Source organism: Agelaius tricolor, unplaced genomic scaffold, assembly GCF_023055355.1.
Source record: "Agelaius tricolor isolate 1412-34295 unplaced genomic scaffold, bAgeTri1.0.p SCAF_14, whole genome shotgun sequence".
Classification (NCBI taxonomy): domain Eukaryota; kingdom Metazoa; phylum Chordata; class Aves; order Passeriformes; family Icteridae; genus Agelaius; species Agelaius tricolor.
In genome coordinates this window covers 6,607,186-6,626,992 of record NW_027269274.1, presented here as the reverse complement: position 1 = coordinate 6,626,992, position 19,807 = coordinate 6,607,186, and positions in this window count along the sequence as shown.

Genomic DNA, 19,807 nt, shown 5'->3' with positions numbered 1-19,807 from the left:
ACAAAAATCCAAAAAGGGATTTGGTCTCTCCCCAACTACACTGTTTGCCCTGGATGAAGGAGTGGTGAACAAATTCTATTTTCAGCCGCACGCCCTGGGCTGTTTCTCACGATGGCTGTCGCTGCCTGAGCAGCTGGCACACCTAACACAGGATCCCTCACTCTGGTTTGTGCCTGAACTACTGCTTTGTTGTCAGGTACCTGCAGCCTTGGCTTTGCTGCTTAACTTCACTGTCAGGCTCTGCTTTTGCAACCAAAATAGAGGACTAAGAATTCAGTTTCTTAGAAGATGGAGTTTAGGTGAGATGTTAAAAAGCAGGCACAAAAGTAGCAGGGTGCAGGGAGAGCAAACTTTGGGTGATCTGCAAAGCTGAAACAAAATTGTCTTTTTCTTCCCAGCTGTTTCCAACAGCCACCTCTGCTCTATGCCTTCATGCCTTCTTACTCACAAAATACCTTTTTTTTTTTTTTTGATGGCAAAGGTTGTCTAGGAGCAAACCTGGAATCCATCCTTTCCCCTCACAGGTGCGAGGAGAGCTACAAGAATGATGTGAATTGGCTGCAGCCTTCTTAACCACATTCATGTCATGCCACTCTGGCTGGGATGCTGGACAGAGAATTAATGGAGTGTAAATCCCTGTTTGGAAATCTCCAGCTTCTCCCTGTAACTCCTTCATTCCCTTTGCAAACCACAGGAAGAGGGGATCTCCCCAGAGAACCACAGCTGCACGTTTTGGGTTTTGATTAAAAGTAGTGGAGAATTCACACAACCAGAGCTGCCTGTCTAACGGGTTCAGAGTGAACTGGGATACTTCCAAGAGAATCTGTAGTCCTGAGACTAAACCCTGCGAGCAACAATCCTCTTTTAAAGTTATTGTATGGCTTGGCTACAAAGATAAGGCACCAGATGGCTTGGGAAGAATTTTTAGGAGACAGTCTGCTGGTATGCCTGGAAGGATCTTGAGAGTTTACATTTACAATAGACCATTTCTTTGGAGGCGAATGTTTGTCAGGAACATCAGTTTTAATTACCTAAAATGTAGGCTGTTTCCAAATGCAGACAATGTTAAGAGGAGTAGGTTTTTTTTCCTAAAGAGAGGACAGCCGACAGAAATCCCTTCCTTTATAGGTAGCAAATTGACTTGTGAGACTACTGTTGTGCAGTTTTCATCCCAAATACTATCCTGCAGTATTTTCTTTCACTGCTGAATTATTCATAGCACAAGTAGGTGTTACTTTTAATCTGTTTTCAGCCAATGAATTAAGCAGCTAATTTTGTCACCTCTAAGCACACAAGAACAGCCCTCAAAATTCCCAAGACTTTTCAAGTGAGCCTTTTGTATGTCTTTTGCATGCAAGGAGGGATAAGCTGGGACAGGAGCCATAAGGATGCCAGTAGGAATAAACAGCCTGTCAGTAATCTCTATGTTGCTTTAATACATGCAACTTGCTTCTAAATCCAGGTGTGATCATTTGGCAGTAAGGATTATAGCACTATTACCCATAATATCTGAATTCAATGACACCAGGAACTGAGCTCCCACATACCCAGGGTGAGGACATGACATTTCTTTCCCAGCCAGAAGTATTACCAAAAATTATCTAAAGGATTTGGACCTTCCTGGGAACTGTGGTCCTGCTGGAGCTCCTCATCACCTGCAGGTGCATGGCAGACCCGAGGAGATGTGCGTGTGGGCAGCACACCTTGTATTTCTGGAGGTGTGTCAGCTCTTCTAAGGGGGCAAGTTCCTACCCTACACATGGAGGCTGAGATATACATGTCATGTTTTTCAGACCTTTCAACTTTCTTATATGCATTACAACATAAATAACATTAACAAATGCTGGTGATGGGAATCAGGCTCATGTTTGTAAGCCAGCTGTTTCCATGTTGTCTCCCCATATTTTATCATCTTATTTCTTAAATATCCCTAACCTTTCCATTCAGAATTTTTAAAAGGATAAAGCACGATTTGGAAATGACTGTAACACAAGGATATTTGTTGACTTAACTGACATTGTTTTGACACGTCAGGGCCTCCCAGGGGACCAAGACCCCATTGTCTAAAGGCAGAGCAAACACAGGGCTGAAAATGGGGCCAGTATCGGCATTCCCCTGCCTTATCACACTCAGTTAATGCGTTACTCCACACCAGCCAGCCAGCTAAGAATAGCATTTGTTGAAGGGAGGAGAAATCTCATACACACCAGCAGCATTCTTTTTCTCTGCTGTTTTCATAGGAGGTTCTAGCACACAGTTCTTAAAGCCCATAGCCAAAACAGAATTGTCCAAATCTGAGCCATTTCATCTACCAACAAATTGGATGTTTGTGTTCCTTCAACAACAGGACAGGGAGATGCTTGCCCATGGCTGAGACTCCTAGACCTGTCATAGCTTGTGAAACACATGGAGAACCAAAAGAGCAACTTCCCCCAAACATGAGTAGAAGTGGGCACATTAAAACAAACATGTTATCCTGTTTGATTCTGTGCATCAGTTAACTCCTCTGAACAGTGAGAATAGAACTTTGTAGCCCTGGTTATACTTATATAAAACCATGTGGTTTAGGACAGCAGTATCTAATTGCATGGATTTTTTTTGGATACCATTATGTATAGAAAATAGGCCTCTGGGCACTTTTCAGAAGCTGACATGCTTCTGCTGAAAGCGTTGTGAGGGATCCATTGTCACCACCTCTCTGCAGCATCATTAACAACACTGACCAAGAACCATCCCTGTGGCCCTTCTCTCTTGCAGATATCCTAAGTCACTCTCCTGCAATCCACTGCACAGCACAAGGAAAGGAGGAGTTTCTGCATTGCTTAAACACACAAGAACTACTGACCTGACCTTCTTCAAGCCATCTCACACTCTCTCCAGGGCACATCAATGGTGAGTGTTCAGTAGTGACAGGGCAGGAACAGGGAAAGCTTGCAGGGCCTTGCCTGAGCACCAGTCCATCTTCCAGGGATCTGCAGTTGGGTGACCCATGCCAGAGGTGATGTCCTTGTGCTCCTCTGCTGAGCTGCTCCAGGAGGAGAGGGACACAAGTCCTGCCTGGGGACACACAAACATCAATGTAACTCTCACCCTTGTGCAAATGCTGGGGTACAAAAGCCCAGCCTTGCACTGCTCTACAGTCTGATGTTGGTACCACACATGATAGTTAAGTTTCCAATTCCACCACCCAGACAGACATGGCTGTGGAAATCCCAAATTAACAACTCCAATTAGGAATACCCACCATAGTCTCAATGATGTGCGTGTGTGACTGCCAGTGGCTGTGACATCTCTCAGGGTGTGGAGATATAGTTACAGCTGTCAGGTGCAGAAGTTTCCTTTTCTGCCCCACTCCATAAGATTTTGCTCATGCTCCAGCCCTCTTCTTGTGTTGTTCCCTCAGGCCATGTGTCATCTGTCCTGGTCACCAAGGAATTTGGTTCCTGTGCCTGGAACAGCTTTTGTGTAATTGGCAGCTTTTCTTTCTGCACCCATTGAAATCTATAAAAATAATACAATGCATGAGTAGCTTTTAAATCTAATTATTCTTGTGTTTACTTGGCAAAATCTTGGATATTTTGCAACCAATTTATTTGACTCAGCTTCCAGGAGAAGGCATGAAGCGTGAGATACAGTGACACGGATGTTTCCTGTAGGTCTAAAATGTGGTACAAAGCATGGCCTTTTCTATCCAAGCCCTTCAGCAAAAGTGCTTGTAGCTTGCTCCTCGACTTCAGGAAATGGGTGCAAATGCACCCAGGCTCACCCTGCAGCTGGAGGTGTCTGGGGCACCCTCCAAATGGAGGTCCAGCTGCATCTGTCCCTCATGTCACAGGCATGAGCCCCTGGCCCTGAGCGGCGTGTGACTAGCACAGCAGTCAGAAAAATTCACACAGAAGATTTTGTAAGCACATTTGCTGGTTTAAACTTTGCCCTAGAGACTGGAGACTCCTGCAACTGTGAGAAAGAGGGGTCCTTGTCATTTATAGCTGAGGTCAGCGGAGGGCCAGAGCAAGGAAGTTTGTATTGCAGCAATTTGTACCTTATCTTGTTTATAGATGTAAACAGAAGGTTTACACTTCCGTTACTGAACTCTCCTACACCAGAAATGTCGAGTGCAAAGAGAAGGAGAGGGATAGGCAACGTGTGTGCACTCATTTCTTGAACTTATTTCAAAAAGTACAGTTAAAGAGTCTGGTGTTTCTGAAGTTTGGAAATTTGGACCCCCTTGCAGGGTTTAAAAACCCATCTCTGCAGACTGCAGGGGTCATTCCAGGATCTCAATAAGGTCTGGATGCAACTTGTAAGTCTGATGGACCTAAGTCAATACCATTGAAGCCAAGAATCCGTTATGAGCTTTAGGTCACTCCCAATTGCTTCTGAAGTCATTGCCCAGGCTTTTCTCATTTTAGTCACAGTACCAGGGTTTTGTATTATCTGAAAAGCTCCAAGGGAAGGGACATATGGAGCTTACAAAAGCATTTATTGTGCTAGTTAGCTCCAGTCCCATGCCAAGCAAATTATCAAATTATTCATGCACATTCTGTGGATAGGAGAAACAATTTTCATGTGGTTATATGGATAAAGGGAGAAGAATTTGGGCCACTGACTCAGCCTGTCAGCAATGCTTCCCCCTAAATTCAGCCATGGAGCTGTGAAGCAGATTTCTCATAGCACTGATGGTGGGGCAGCGCTCTCTTTGGAAAATGTGACCCCTTATTTACATGCCACTTGGAAACCAGTATCATACAGGGGAGCCAAATTATTCCTGAAGTATGGCCTTTTGATTATAACCTTTCAGGAAAGTAAGCAATTGAACAAAAGCAGCTTAGAGATAGCATTCCAAGTGAGAATCAAGCAGCTTGGCTGGAATAGGAGCAGCAGCAAACTGCCCAGCCTATTGGAGACACGGCCATGCCATGTGATGCTGCTCTCCTGCATCCTAAAGGAAACCTGACATTCTGCAGGTGTTCTGCTTTTGAGTCTCATGGAAGGAGACAGAGTTTGAAGAGACACACTACAAAAGTTCCTTTTAACAGTTGCTGCTTTTCCATTTCAGCTCTGTGACCAAAGTGCTTTTTGTTTTTTCTTTTTTGTCTCAGCAGATTTTATTCAACTGCCATTGCAGTGGGCACACAGAATGCAGGGTACATTCCAGCTTCAGTTGTCTTTCTGTGTGCTTGGCAGCAATTCTGGATACCCAGAAACACAGACCATTGCTATTTTCTTTAATTCCCACTTTCTCTTTAGAAATATTTCATAAAAGGCCTTCTCACATTGAAAAAAAATTAAATAATTAATAATTTTTAAAAAATTAAAGTAATTAAATTTGCTCTATTATTCATGTTAGTGGAGATAGAAAAGCTAATCAGCTGACTGTTATTGTACAATAAAGTCAAGAGCAGTTAATTTCAATTCTTGTTCCATAATACTTATATAATTCAGACCTGGAGACAAAAGCACTAAGGTCATGGATTAGCAGTGGCTTAAAGTTGAAAATAGCCTGAGGAAGTAAGGAAGTACATATGACAAATCATATGTAATGGGTATGGGAATTACTTAGTATATGATATTTTATCAATATAAATGGAAGAAATACAAAAGAAAATTCCATTTTTAAGGTGTCTGTGAATAAAAAGATATGTAAACCTGTATTGTAAATATAAATAAAATTATAAATTCTATATAAATATAAATATAAAATATAAATTCTATATAAATATAAAATATAACCAGTCTCTATACTTGAAACAGAGTGACAAAAAATTAAATTTGAAATGACAATATAGTAAAACAAATAATTTGGTAACAATTAAAACAGTTGTTGAAATGCAGAGCTAGTTCCCATTAACAGTGTTTTATAAGTTTGTTTCTTTCAGTGATGTACAAAACTAAAACTTGTGTCATTCAACTGAGGTGCCAAGCCATTCAAAGAACACACTGAGCAGAAGTTCATTCCAAAGCACCAGCCACAAACTACACTTTTCTAGATAAAAAATTATGGTTCATAGGTAAATAATTATGGCAATTCACTTAGATATAGCATGTGAGGTAAATGACATCAAAGCCTTCACATGCATACCCAAATGAGTTAGCAAAATCTATAGTAAAAGCTCTGGAGGGGCCCATACTCACCAGTGTTGGCATTTCACAGGATGCCTACACAGGTTTCATTATGATTACCTTTTACAAGCATTGCAGCTGGTACAATAATAATTGCTGTGCCAAAGAGAATTGTGAAAGCACAAAGCACAGGAAAACTAGAAAAGGAATTTTGTGACAAGAATGCCATGCAATTTTTCACATACCAGCAGAGAAAATTAGATTTCTAAACAGTGGGTGAACACTTGTTTGCCAGGGTAACAGCCATTGCCTGCACAGAAACCATCCCTCAGAGACTATGGGATGTTCACAACAAGCAGCAGCTGAACACGCCCAAGGAGAATAGTGGTAATTAATTAATTATTTAGTGCTTCTGTGCTAAAAGAAATTATACATGCACATGTTACTAGTGGGTAAAAACCTCACACATCCACAAAAATGCATAAAGAGCAGCTCTGTTATTGATCAGAATAACTTCTAGCCATTTTGACCAGGTTACCTCCTTAAGAGGAACATCTTTACCCAGTGATTGTGTCTCACTGGGGGAAATTAATTGTGTTGATTTGGCACTGCCTGATTTTTTGGTAGCGGGAGAGGGCCACAGGGGTAGATTCTGTGAGAAGCTGCTGGAAGCTTCCACCATGTCCAACAGAGCCCATCTCTGATGGCCCTGAAGATGGACATGCTGCTGGCCCAGTTAGAGAGGTTGGTAATGCCTCTGTGATGACATTGAAGAAGAAAATCAAAATATTGTTTTTTCCAGGAGTGGTGAAGCACCACTGCCAGGGCCATCCCTGGCACGGAGCATGGCAATGCCCTGCCAAGGCCAAACCCATCTCATTGCAGCTCACAGGGAGCTCTGCCTGCCTGGCTGCCCCTGCAAGCCCTGGTGAGGAGCATGGTAAAACAAACTGCACCCTGGAATTCATGAAGTGCATGGGGGATGCAGAGATCCACTCACAGCCCGTGGGCAAATTGCTCACACCAGAGTGGGTGGATGCCAGAGAAATCTGTGATCCAGTGTGGGATCCGAATAGACAGAGGGCCCCTGCTGCCAGAGATGGAGAGAGAGGGTCCTTGCTTTCAAACTAGAGCAGCCTACCCTTCAAGGACTGCACCCCAGGGACCAGTGACCCACACCAGAGCAGCTTTGGGAAGGCTGTTTGCCTGTGGGAGGGACTCACAACATAGCAGAAAAAAGACTCCTCTCCCTGAATGAAGAGAAAAAGATATTGAGTGACAAACTGACCAAAACTCCCATGCCCTGTCTTCCTGTGCTGTCGCTGGGAAAGAGGGAGGGGCTGGAGGGAAAAAAGGTGTTTTAAGGACTTATTTCACTTCTCATTATCCTCCTCTGACTCTGTTAATAATAAATTTACTCTATACCTTTCAATTTAAACCTGTTTTGCCCCTAGAGTGTTTTTTCTCCCAGTCCTCATCTCAGCCCTTCATTAATTCTTTTTTTCCCCCCTCTCCTCTGCCCAACTGTAGCAGAAGGAGGTGAGGGAATGACTCTCGTGAGTGCCTGGAGTTTGGCCAGTGTCAAACCATGACATTCACCTTGGCCTCAATTCACAGCTCAGTCAGAAAGTTTACAGAGGCCTCTTGGGTGTTTGTAACACTCTGTTAAGTAATAGCACAAATAAAACCACTGTCTTGGGATAATATACCTTCTTTTATACAAACATTTCATTTCAAAGTCTTAAATTGGCAATAAAACAATATTTAGTCTTGTAAGTCTTCTTTGGTTAGGTTCATAATGTACCTGCCTACCAATTACATTCCCTGCAGTCAGAACACCTAGAAAACTCTATTTATTAGCAATCCATCCCAAAATAAATGTACCACTTGAGTCAAAGATAATCTATTCTGAAGGAGACTGCTAAGAGAGCTCCTGGGATAAAGAAGTGTAAGGTGCTCTTGAATATTAACAGAAAAGAAATAATAAGTGTTTGGCATTTCAGAAGTAAATTTTTTCACACCCTCATTCTTGTTTTCATCATTCAGACATTGGCTGTGACCTCCACTGAGGTCCTCACTGAAGTAAATATCCACTGACACCCTTCTTACAGCAGCCTTTGGATAGCTACATCTGGAAGATGATGAGACATCATATCCTTTGCCCATACACACAACACAGCATCTCAGGCTGTTTCAGTATTTTACTTGCCCTTCAAGGGCCCCATACAGAAGCAAAATGGTTGTTACATGCATGTGGTTCCTGCCTTATGAGCCACGTAATCCTGTTTAGTGTTTTAGCTATGTCACACATGAATTGGTGGCTCTGTGCAGTGCCTTGTCCAGTGATGGCAGCTAATAATGACTTTGGTGTGCAACACTCAGCTGAGGCAAGCTTGGAAAGTGTTAACTCTGAGGCAGGATAATGTCTTATTTGGTTGAAGTAAAAAGTAAACCAACACAGGATTTACAGCAATTTAAGGCTTAAGATGAGATTAGATGCCTGTCATCTCCAAACACCTCTCAATCTGCAAAACATAATCCTCCATGAAGTAGATTTTTGGGTTTTGGTACAAGCTTTTTTGGGGAAAATGGGCCCATATGTTATTGTTCTGTAGAGTGGAGGGAGGTGAAGCATAAACCCAGCTGAAAACTGATCCAGGGCTTCTGGCAAGTGTGGGCCAGAAGCGTGTGATTTGTGCTGCTTACCAGATCCCTGCATTTCATGAATCCCACATGATGATTTGCAGGGGGATCTCTTTAAAAGGACTCAGGAAGTTAGAACTATCATCAGCTAATGAAGAGGGCAGAGAAATTAAAATGGAACCAAAGGGAGGGGAAGATGTACTCATTTTCCTGAGAACTACTGCATTAGAGCCACCTGCTTACAGGGTTAACTTTCTTTCTCTCTATTTCAAATAAGGGGAGTCAACCTGACCTTTACTTTCAGATCTGAGAGAAGCCTTGAAAATGAGAACAGTGAGGCTCTCCAAATGCAAACACTGGCTGCAGCAGACCTATTTATAAATAGTTTAGAAGAACACCATGAACTACAGGAGGGGAATCTCCCCCCACAAGTTTGCTGCCTCACTGAACACAGCGACAAGCTTGAATTTGCTCTCTTACATACCAGGAGGCCTGTAGCAGAAAATGAAGTTAAATTCATGAACACAAGACCCAAGCACTCAAAGTGGCACCAGCTCCAGTTTTGCTGCAGTGTATGAAGGGGCCATTCTGCAGAGAATGCCCCTGCTCCAACATGCTCAGGCTTTAGTTAATGGTCCTGCTTCATGGGAGCAGACCCTTGGGCAGAACTGCTAAGGGCAAAAATCCCAAACCAGCTCAAGTGGCTCAGAGGACATCTACCTCTGAGAAGGGAGGAGTTTGGTACAGCCTCCCAGGCTGCATTCATCATTCTCTTCTATCTCTCTCCAACCTAAAAAGTTTTTTCTTTAAACAAAGAATAAACGACAAACCATTCAACTGCAATAATAAGTAATATAAAAAAATTAATGAAGTGAGAAGATAATCCAAAATAGCAGCACCCCAGCCCTCATATGTTCTCTTAAGAATTGAGATTTATCATAGCCCCCAACTTGCTACACAATTCCCACTCACATCTTCTGCTACACATTTCTGCTGGGCTGCTACTTTCAGTTTTGAACCTTAGCCCTACAAGGAATTCTCTGAACAGAAGGTTAACCTTTGTTTTAAAGGATGTCATAAGTAAAAACAAACTCTGGCCTTGCAAAATTTCCCTGTTTGTATGTTTTGCTCCAGTTACTCAGAAAAATAGATTAAATTTCCCTTTCTGAGAAGTGTTATCTAACTGCAAACCAGTGGTAATGTCACTGGGCAGATGATATAGTCACTAAAGTGCACTTACTTGGTCAGCAGAGATGGCTTTGATGCTTGAAAAGACATTGCAAAAGGAGCATTTAATCTCTTTTCTGTCTGCCCTCCCACACAAACACTGAGGATCAAGGCAGTTTTCTGGTGCCTGACAGAGTGGATGACAGAGAGAGTTGGCTGGTGAAATTCTGTGTGATTTCAGAATAATACCTACCTACCTGTAATTATTGCCATGTTTTGGTTTCTCCTATCTGCAGACATCCTAGGCTCTCTCACCCCTCTATGAATCACATCAGAGGCCACTGGAGCATACCAAGACTGGGAATAGAAGTCAATTAAGGGTGAGATGCAGGGAAGAGGAATGCACACCTTTGACACCTCTCTATAAACAAAGGTTAACACACTGTCCCCTCTTTTGCAGGTTACTCCAAAAGTGTGGTGAATTTCACCAACCCAGACATTTCCAGCTACCTGTATGTATCTTCTGTTTCCCATCTCATTTCTCCTGAAGCCTCTCTAACAAACTTCATGGGTGATTTCTGGGGTCAGGGTAATATCTTTCTATTTGTATTTCATAGCTCTCAGTAGAATTGTTTTCCATGGACTCATCTGGTTACTCCTGAACTCAGGAGGTTTACAGAGAGTCAGCTGTAGAAAAGACTGAAAATGAGAATTCTTTTTTTTTGCTATGGGTAGTAGTCACAGACATGCTCCTCTCTCCAACCAGCTGCCTGAAACATCCCTCTCCATTTCATAGAAAATGATCTTGTATGTGGGTTAGCTTGAAGGGTTATTGAGGAAGTTGTTGGCTCCATCAGTGGAAGACTGCTCTTCCAGGATTGCTGTGGCCATAAATAAAGTTACTTTAATTTCTCACAGGTCCACTCTTGGATTCAAGAAAAATAAGAAAAAAATAAAGACAAGGGGTGAGCTCACTCTGTTGGTAATCATGCAAGTCCACATCTTGGACAATCTGGTGATGAAGAGTCAGAGTTCCCAGAAGTTCAAGGATGTCTCAGGGCCTCTGAAAATCAGCTCCAACAGGGCCCAGTAACACCTGGAGTGGTGAGGAAAGGAACCCTGACACTTTTTGTGCCTGCACCAAAGTCCTTGGCAGAGCTGGCAAAGCACTGAATTTATTTGCTTTGGATTGAGCTGTTTAGAGCAACAGCTGGAAAGGTGAGTGTCTTTAATTAAGTGGACAATAATTTATGACTTACGTTGGATACCTCACAGTAAAAAATAAACTGTTTATTTATAATGGTTTTAAATCTCAGTTCCTGTTTTAAGCAAAATAAATTTAAGTAAGCAGTCCCAGCTGAACTTCTGGTAGGAAGGAGTTTACTGGGAAAATTAAGTTAAAAAAGAAAAAAGCTACTCAGAATTTACTAGTGTTCATTCACCATCCTTGAGTTTTGTGAGGAATATAATGCAATGTAGCACTCACACTTCTCACAAAAGCTTTCAAAAGCCACAGGCAACAGGTGTAATTCTCCCTTGGATGAGAATTTGGAAACTCAGAACCTCTTATTTCTTATTTTCTTAGTACTGTAAGTGTATTGTGTACACACGCATATGCAGACACACACTATGCATATTTATACATGCACACTTCCATATAGAAATTGTTCCTGATGCAAAACAGTTTGAGAGTTTCCCTCCATAAATAAAGTGTCCAATTCAAGCTGGCAAGCTCTGCAAGAATGCAGCATGTGAGATGGAAAAGACAGCAGCTAAACACTGGTTTTGTTATTGGGAAAGGATTAGTTTCCTGTATACATCAAATTCCTTCTGCAACCATGGGTAGATGAGTTAGTACCAGACACTCAGAGGGATTTAGGTTAGCAAAGATGTAAATAGAAAACTTAAAGGAATTTCTTTCATACCTGATGCTCAGGGGAGCTGGACATGTCAGGGGAATCTTGAGACTTGCTCTGTGTACCTCTTTCTCACCTAATTTGCTTCAACAGATGAAGTTTTCTGTGTCTTGGCTCTTCCTATTTAGAAAATGTCAAAACAAGTGATTTTCTTCTTCACCAGCAAGGATCAGGAGAGTGAGGCACTCCAGCAAAAAAGTAATTGAAAAAGGAGATAGATGAAGGAATATGAAAAATTTGATGTATTGCTGCTCACCTTTATCAGACGTGAATGACCTGTGAAATATTTATCATCAGAACCACTGTCCTCACATGGATGATGCTATCCAGAGCCTAGACAGCATCACTGCTGTCCTTCCTTTCCAGTGAGCAGGAAATGCTGCTGCAGATTTGGAGGAGAGGAAAGCTTCACACGTGAAAGCAGGGCTCAGCTCCAACACCTTTCCTCAGCAGTGACAGGGGGTGCAGTTGGTCATGAGGGTTTACTGAACACACAGAGCTGGAAACCAGCCCCCACCACACAACAGACCTGAGACCTGTCAGGAACTCACTGTTCTGTCAGCATTCATCACAGGACCACTCTGGTCCAAATGTAAATGTCCCAGGCAGAGTTCTGGGACTGTGGAGTCATTGCATCACGCTATATACATCTGCCACATTTATATCTTTATTTTCTACAAACTGTGATCCCGCACAGAGATGTTCTCAGGTTCTCTAATGCAATAAAGCTTTCTGTGCTCCCTGCCCTCAGGTTCAGTTTCCCATCCATACTCAAGAATTATTACTAAAGTAAGCACTGAAAATGCACCTCTCAGCACACTTGCACAATATTTAATGGAAAAAACCACCCTTGAGTATTTAAAACAAAAGCCCAAAGGTTGACACGCATCTCTGACAGTGAAATTGGGAAGGAGTTTCACAAGAAGCCAGTTTGTGAGCAACAGAAGCTGCAAAGCCTTGTTGCCTTTGGCTCCCTGGTTCAGGGCTGGGCTAGTTTCTGGGTAGTAACTCACAAACCCCAAGTCAGAACATCTCCTATAGCAGGAATACTTTTATTATGAGTAGTCTGAGGGATTTGGAGATTTACTTGAGATTACAGGTCAACTTTTGTTCCTGATTGAGTGGCATGGATTTAATCTCTCCTCAGTGGCTTATCTTGCTATTGCTGACATACCTAGCTGTCTGTCAAATTTGGATAGAACTTAACAACATATTCAGGTGTAGAGACTTACAGTGTGATGCTGGAAATCTCTTTAGGAAGCCAGCCTTCCAAATCCCCCAACAAAACTAAGTGATTGTAGTTTGACTTGTCTGCTTCAGCTGTGTTAACTCATGGGAAGTTACTGAAGCAAGTTCACGAACCGTCACTGATGCACAGCATGGGAACCCTGCTGATGGTAATTGCTGGGAGGATTGGTTGGAGCACTCAGTGACAGCCATTTATTGGACTAATAAACACAGAGCTTAGTGTTCCTATAGGAAACACCAGCAGCTTTTGAATCAAGGCAAATGAAGATGGAAGATCTTTCCCTGTGGATGTACTATCTGCAAAGGAGCAGCTGAATTTGTTTCATCAGAGTCATAACATCTTTCTGAGTAACATTTCCAAATGAAGGACTACTGAGAAATCCAGACATTGTCCATTTTCTCCCTAGGATATATCCTGCTGGGGCTTTGTACAGGTCATTAATACATTATCTGCTGAGCCATAAGACAACAAGCAAAGCCAGAGAAATGCAGTCTAGTGAAATTTGACAAGAGTAGAGGATGCATGGGTTTGCTACTTAAATAAATACATGTTTAAATATTTAAACAAAAAAATTGGTTTGAAAGGAAAAGCTCCATGAGAGAGAGAGAGAGGTCAGATGAAAGCTGATGTTTTCTGGACCAATAACAGATATAACTACTGATCCAAAAAGCTTGAACAGAGGAAGCTCTGCCAGGTTCCATTTGAATGGATAATGAATGGCTGAACTAGTTAAGTAAAAAGAGATGTTATGTGATCCTAATATATAAAGCTCTAAAAGGAGGTAATTGATTTGCTTTGATCAAGTAAAGAAAGAGATCCCCACCTTGTCTCTTCCCAGCAGAGATGGTTATCTTGGCAAAGCTGAGGAGGAGAAATGTCCAGGCTTGCTCTGAGTCAGTGTCAGCAGCCTCCTGATGGCTCCCCATGCGACCTTGCTGTACAGGAAGGCCACCAGACAGAAGAGAGCAGTAACCTGAGTAGGAGTGGCTCCATGTTGTTGCCCAGACAGTGTTATACCCCTGCACCCATGGGTGCAAATCACAGTGTTGCACATGGCAATGGGAGCTGCTATTCACCACATACAGCACGGAGTGCTTCATCGGAGCCCCAGGTATCCCCTGTGAACTGTCAAACACAACCATTCTGTTTCCTAGGCTTCAGTAGAAAGGCTTCATCTGCTAGCAGAGCACTTGAAATTAGGATGTAATTCTGCTCTGAACATTAGCAACCAAATGACCAAAATATGCATTGTTTCCCAATGCTGTCACAGGGAGGGTGATGCCCGATGCTCTGAGAACTCAGTGTCTTTCCTTCCTTCATATTCTCACCAGCAGAACCTCTCACCTACCTCAGTTGTATTTTTACCTCCCACACCCGTTTGACTCCAGCTGTTTACCAAACTCCAGCCACATTATTGGGCAGAAATGGAAGAATAAGTGATTGTGAGAATATCTTGAGGGAGTGCAATCAGTGACTGAATCCAAATACAGTTATTCAGCTATTGTTCATTCAGCACCATGCCCGAGAGAAAATGAAATTCTGACCTTTGGCTATTTTGTAATATAAAAACTGCTGATAATATAAAGACAAACATTTTCTTGCGTACTTGTGGGAGACATCTGCTGAAATCAAAGGAAAATTTCCCACTATTTGAGAGTTTAGTGTGTCAGAGCAACTGAACTTTTCAGAGCTCCTTGCAGGTGTCCAGCACATCAGCATTAAAAGGTGTGCCCCCATTCCATGGAGTGCTTGTCAAAAATCAAGCATCTTTGGCTACACAAATTCTAAAAGTTGCATAAACTTGCAACGTTCCTGAACCGAACGCTTCTCAAGTCTTTGTTCCTTTGCAACAATATGTGCTCTATTAAATAGCATAGGGCTCCAAATCACAGTATATTTTAAAAAATTATAGAAAATGTTTCACCTATCAAATTAGAAGTTACACAGAAAACTTCATGTGGACCATCTGTGTTTGACTGCTCAGATAATATTAATTTCTGGAGTTCTGGGTCAAAAAATTCTACTCATTTCAAAAGCTAGCTAAAAGATCACTTGGATTTTATCCTGTTGGCTTGAATCTTGTGTATCTTGTACAACTTCCTGGCTGTGTAGATGACATGTTGCAGCAGTGAGCTGCAGAACACTTAGGAATAAAATTGAGCAGTATTTGAACACTGGGACAGTTTTCAAAGGGCATTGCAAATACACTCAATCCATCATTTGTTTTGCATTACTCTAAACCGCATATATTCCCTGGGAAATATAAGTAAATTTTGATGGGGAGAGGAATGGAAGAGGGCAAAGAGGGAAAGCAAGAAAATGTAAATACTTGAAGTGGAAATTAATATTGAAGAAATAGTTATTTGTGCTAAATAACTATTCCCAGGCTGAATATTAAACATTTTCTATTCTAAACAGTTTCTATTAAATATAAACCAAACTATCTGTGTAACATAAGCATAGTTGAGAAACAGGAGTTTATTTCAAGTAAATATATATTTTTCAATTAAAATAATCACTCAACCAATTTTAGAATTTAATCAAATCTCTGCATGACTGTTGAGATTTTGTGTATATACCAAGCCTTTGGGTACACACTGGAGCATCAGAGGGTGGGGATTGTCCCAGTGCTGTTCCTAGAAATTCTGGAGTTGCCTTCTGAAGTCCTGCACATGCTTTCTCTGTCACATACTGACAGTGACTCTGTCTTGCTGATTTTGGGCCAGGAAACTGCAGCATTCATTTCACCTGTCTTGGCCTGTTAGAACTCCCTGCCTCCTTTTTGCTTCCCATTCCCCAGTTCACAGACACTGTAGTTTATTTTGTGTAGCTGCCTTCTTCCTTCCCCTGTTGGGAAAGCTTTTAAGGTTTTGTCTGGCCCTAAAATGAAATCTAAGGGAAGAAGTAGGAAGTATCCAACTTTGGAAAATTACCTGGACAAGAGGGCAAGCATGGCTGTTCTTCCTGTGTCCACCCTATTGCTGGAAATCTTGGTGTCGATTGTTGTGTCTGAGACATCATTCAAAAGCCATTCATGAGCCACCAACCATGAGCTTGTGCAGTTCTTTCTGATCCCATTCATGCTTTGGCTTCCTCAGCTTCCAGCAGCAGGAAGCTCCATGAACAAATTGTGCTTTACCTGGACAAAAGCACAACAAACCAAACAATGCCCACACAGATGGTGTTTTGGCTTTCCTCCCTGCTCTCCTCATCCCCTCCCCAGCTGCAGACAGCCATGGAAGGGATGCAAAACAACCTGTGAGGCACAGACACCTCGAGCTGAGCATGGGCACAGAGGACGTGCCAAGGGCCTTGATCCAGCCAGCCACTCTGCACTGGCCTGCTCACAGCTCCTCCTCTTGTACTGCAAACACAAATCAGAGAATGGAGCAGGAAGGTTTCCAGTTCATGCCCATGCTGTGCAGTGGAACCACTGCAGTTACAGAGCTTACCCCAACACCAGCTCTGAGTCTCCCTCAACCCCAACCCTTCCCACAGTGTTTTCTGTAACAATTTCCATTTTCCTTCCCTTCTTCTGGGACAGAGAATTGTAAAAGGAAAACATACAACATTCTTGGGCAGGGAAGAAACTCTCCTTGGTGCTCTCAGAGCAGGTTGGTTGTCTTTGGAACGATGGCTGTGTTCAAGCCTCATTGTGCCTCTCCACACCCACAAACTCCTCACATCTCCAAAAGCCCTTCAAGGTGGATGGGGAGCAGAGATAAGCTCACCCAGGCTTTTGAGATGGTGATCAGAGGCAGGAGGGTATTTCACAAAGCTGTTGCTAGTGAAGGTCCAAGGTTTCATTCCTTAGTCCTCCTCCAAAGCATAACACATTCAGCTCACTTGTCTTGCAAAGCATCCCATTGACCTAATGATGTTATACAAACACAATGTAGCACCAAAGTTTTGCAAGACAAAACAGCAATAGGGGATGAAAATCAAGTGCTGGCAAGAAAAGCCTTGCTAGAACAAAATAATTTCCAGATTGGAGAGCTGAGGGAACATTATCTTCAGAGAAGTGTGTTTCTGAGTTACTTTGATCAAATGAGCTTCAAAGGTGACTGCAGCCCCATAAGTGTTTTTCTAAGCAGTATCCTGTGGGATGGGGAAGGACAGAATTCAGGCAGAAGCTTTCTCCTGTACAAAAGCCTTGCCACTGACATTGTCAAGGGATCTGTTGCACTCCATTGTGTCCATAATCTTCAAATTAAAGCTCCCTAAATCCACAATAGTCTAATAAACCACAAGCCTGTAACAGCCCCTTCAATTTTCCACGTTAATAATCCATGGATTAAGAGTCCCTCTGCTGCTACAATAGCCAGAACTGATCTTCTCTACTGTGTCAATGACCCATGAATTATAGGGCTGTGTCTCAGATGGTTAGATAATACTTCACTCAAGTCTCAGTGATAGATTTTTCTAACAGGGCAGATTCAGGACTCTGTTTTGAAGTAAAAGCACATAGTGGCATTCTCATTTTTGCGAGTGCTCTTCCTATTCCTCTTGACAGTATCCCCACACAAAAGCACAGCCCCCTTTTAATCACATCAATCCATTTGTTTTGCAATAAATGGCCTAGTCACCTTTCATTTACAGCTGTACATTTAATATGTCATATGAAAGTTTAATGAGAGGCACAGTTTCCTAACTGGTTAATCAACTGATGCAAAATCCTTCCATTTTCTTGTAATAGGGCCTTACAATAGCCTGGAATATTTTATACTGATTTGTGGATTGCACCTCTTAACAGACTTGTATCGCTTAATAAACCTTTAATACCCATTTACTGTGAAGTACACACAGCATCCCCAGCAGTCAAACCAGAGGGCAAAAGGAGGCAGAGCAGAGTCACTTTAGAACTGCTGCCCAAAACCATCATCTGTAAAATGTTTATCGACTTTTCCGATCAGGAACGAGCAGGCTTCAGTGACAGTTGCATGATTTCACCTTTGCAAATACCACTGCAGCCAGCAGCCTGGGTTTTGTGTATGGATTGAAGCCAGGCACTGGCATGGAAAGCAATGTGATGGGTAGGAGCAGACACATTGCCTCCATGGCATTTTCACTGGGGGCACGGTCCCTGCTGCACGTTGTCTGCCAGAACAGAATCCCAACGCAATTACTTCCGTCCCCCTTTAATTTTTAAAGCAGAAACCTTCATGTTGAACTCAAAGCCACACACAGCACTTTGTTGAAGGGTTGTTAAGCCAAGGAATGCCTGTTAGGTTATCCAGCCATGTCTTCATTAAAGCCTGGCTGTTCCATACTGTATCTTTTACAACATTTGGTTCAGACTCCTATAACTTGGACCATTTAAAACAACACTGTCAGTTCTGCTAGACATGGGAAGAGGCTCTGTGCTGCAAGTAATCAGCTACTTTTACCTCTGCTACAACATCTTAATGTGCATTGAACAAAAAGTTTGGGTTTATTTCACCCTTTGCAGGGCAATAAATCATCTACTCAAGAATTAGAGCAGTAATGCTTTGGGGCAGGTAAAGCTGTGGCCATTGCTCAGGTGCCAGGGTGATTCCCAATAAGGAAGCATCCATTACTTTCTGAAGAAATGTATTTACTGATTTTCTGGTTTTACAGACAGTCAGTGAAGGTCAGTTTTGTAAATCACTCCTAGAGGCTACAAGAGTTTATTTAATAAGGGTCCCAAGTAAAGACTTGTTAACATCGATTCTGAAGCTTAACTCTACTCTTAAATCTTTCAGTGTCAGAAAGATCAGTGCAGGATCTATAGATAATTAAAATTATAGCCAAAGTCACAGTGAGGCAATCACTGTGGTGGCTGATAGAGAGTGAAGACAAATCTCTTCTGATGCAACAAAGAGATATTGATAGGAACACAGAACAGTAACAGATGATGAATTTTTGCTGTTTGTGTAGCAGTTGTGACAAGAACCAAGCCAAAGTGAAGTAAGCTTTGTGCTGCTGGCTACCAGTTGTGATGTGATCCTGCAGCAAAACCCTGCAGTGCCAAAAATAATTGGATTCCCTTTAGCTGGCTGCCTAGTTTACAGCTATCAGAATCTCACATCTTATTTCACTCTGGTGGAGATTTTAATGACTTACTTTATTGTCTTTTAGAAGATGATGAAACAAGGGGCTGAATTGCCTACATATATCTTGGGTTGCAGCTCAGATTTGAAAGACTAGATGTATACTGCACTAAATGACAAAAATAAAGAAACCTGACCCATTTGCCTCATGGAGAGGCACTAAAATTCTGTCATCAATTCATCTCCCTTTACAAACAGGTGTAAGAACAATAACTGTATTGTCATTAGCCAGCATACAGAATCAATGCTAGGAACAAGTCCATACTAGCTGACCCACATGCAATAGAAAGTGCTGCTTTATCTCCTACAACTGCCAGGACCTGAGCAATGACTCTACCCCTGACATTGACACAAAGTCAGCATTATCTTCTGAACCCATCTCAGCCTTTAAGGTATCTTTGCAGTATTTTTCTTGGTTGTCATACTAAGCACAATGTTTATCTTGTTATACTGTGTATACAGAACAATCTATTTTTCTATAAGGAAAATATCAAGTGTCAAGCATCTGAAAGTCCAGAGGACCATGTACTCAGCTGGAGTCCTTGCTCCAGAGATGGGGCAACCAGTGGGACACGGTTCCATGGTGAGCTCCCAGTGCCCAGCAGTGACACAAACAGCAACAGCACCATGTTCATTCACTCATTCAGCCCTCATAGAAGAGTAACTGCTACTGTGAGACCTGTGGCAGCTTTTCAGGT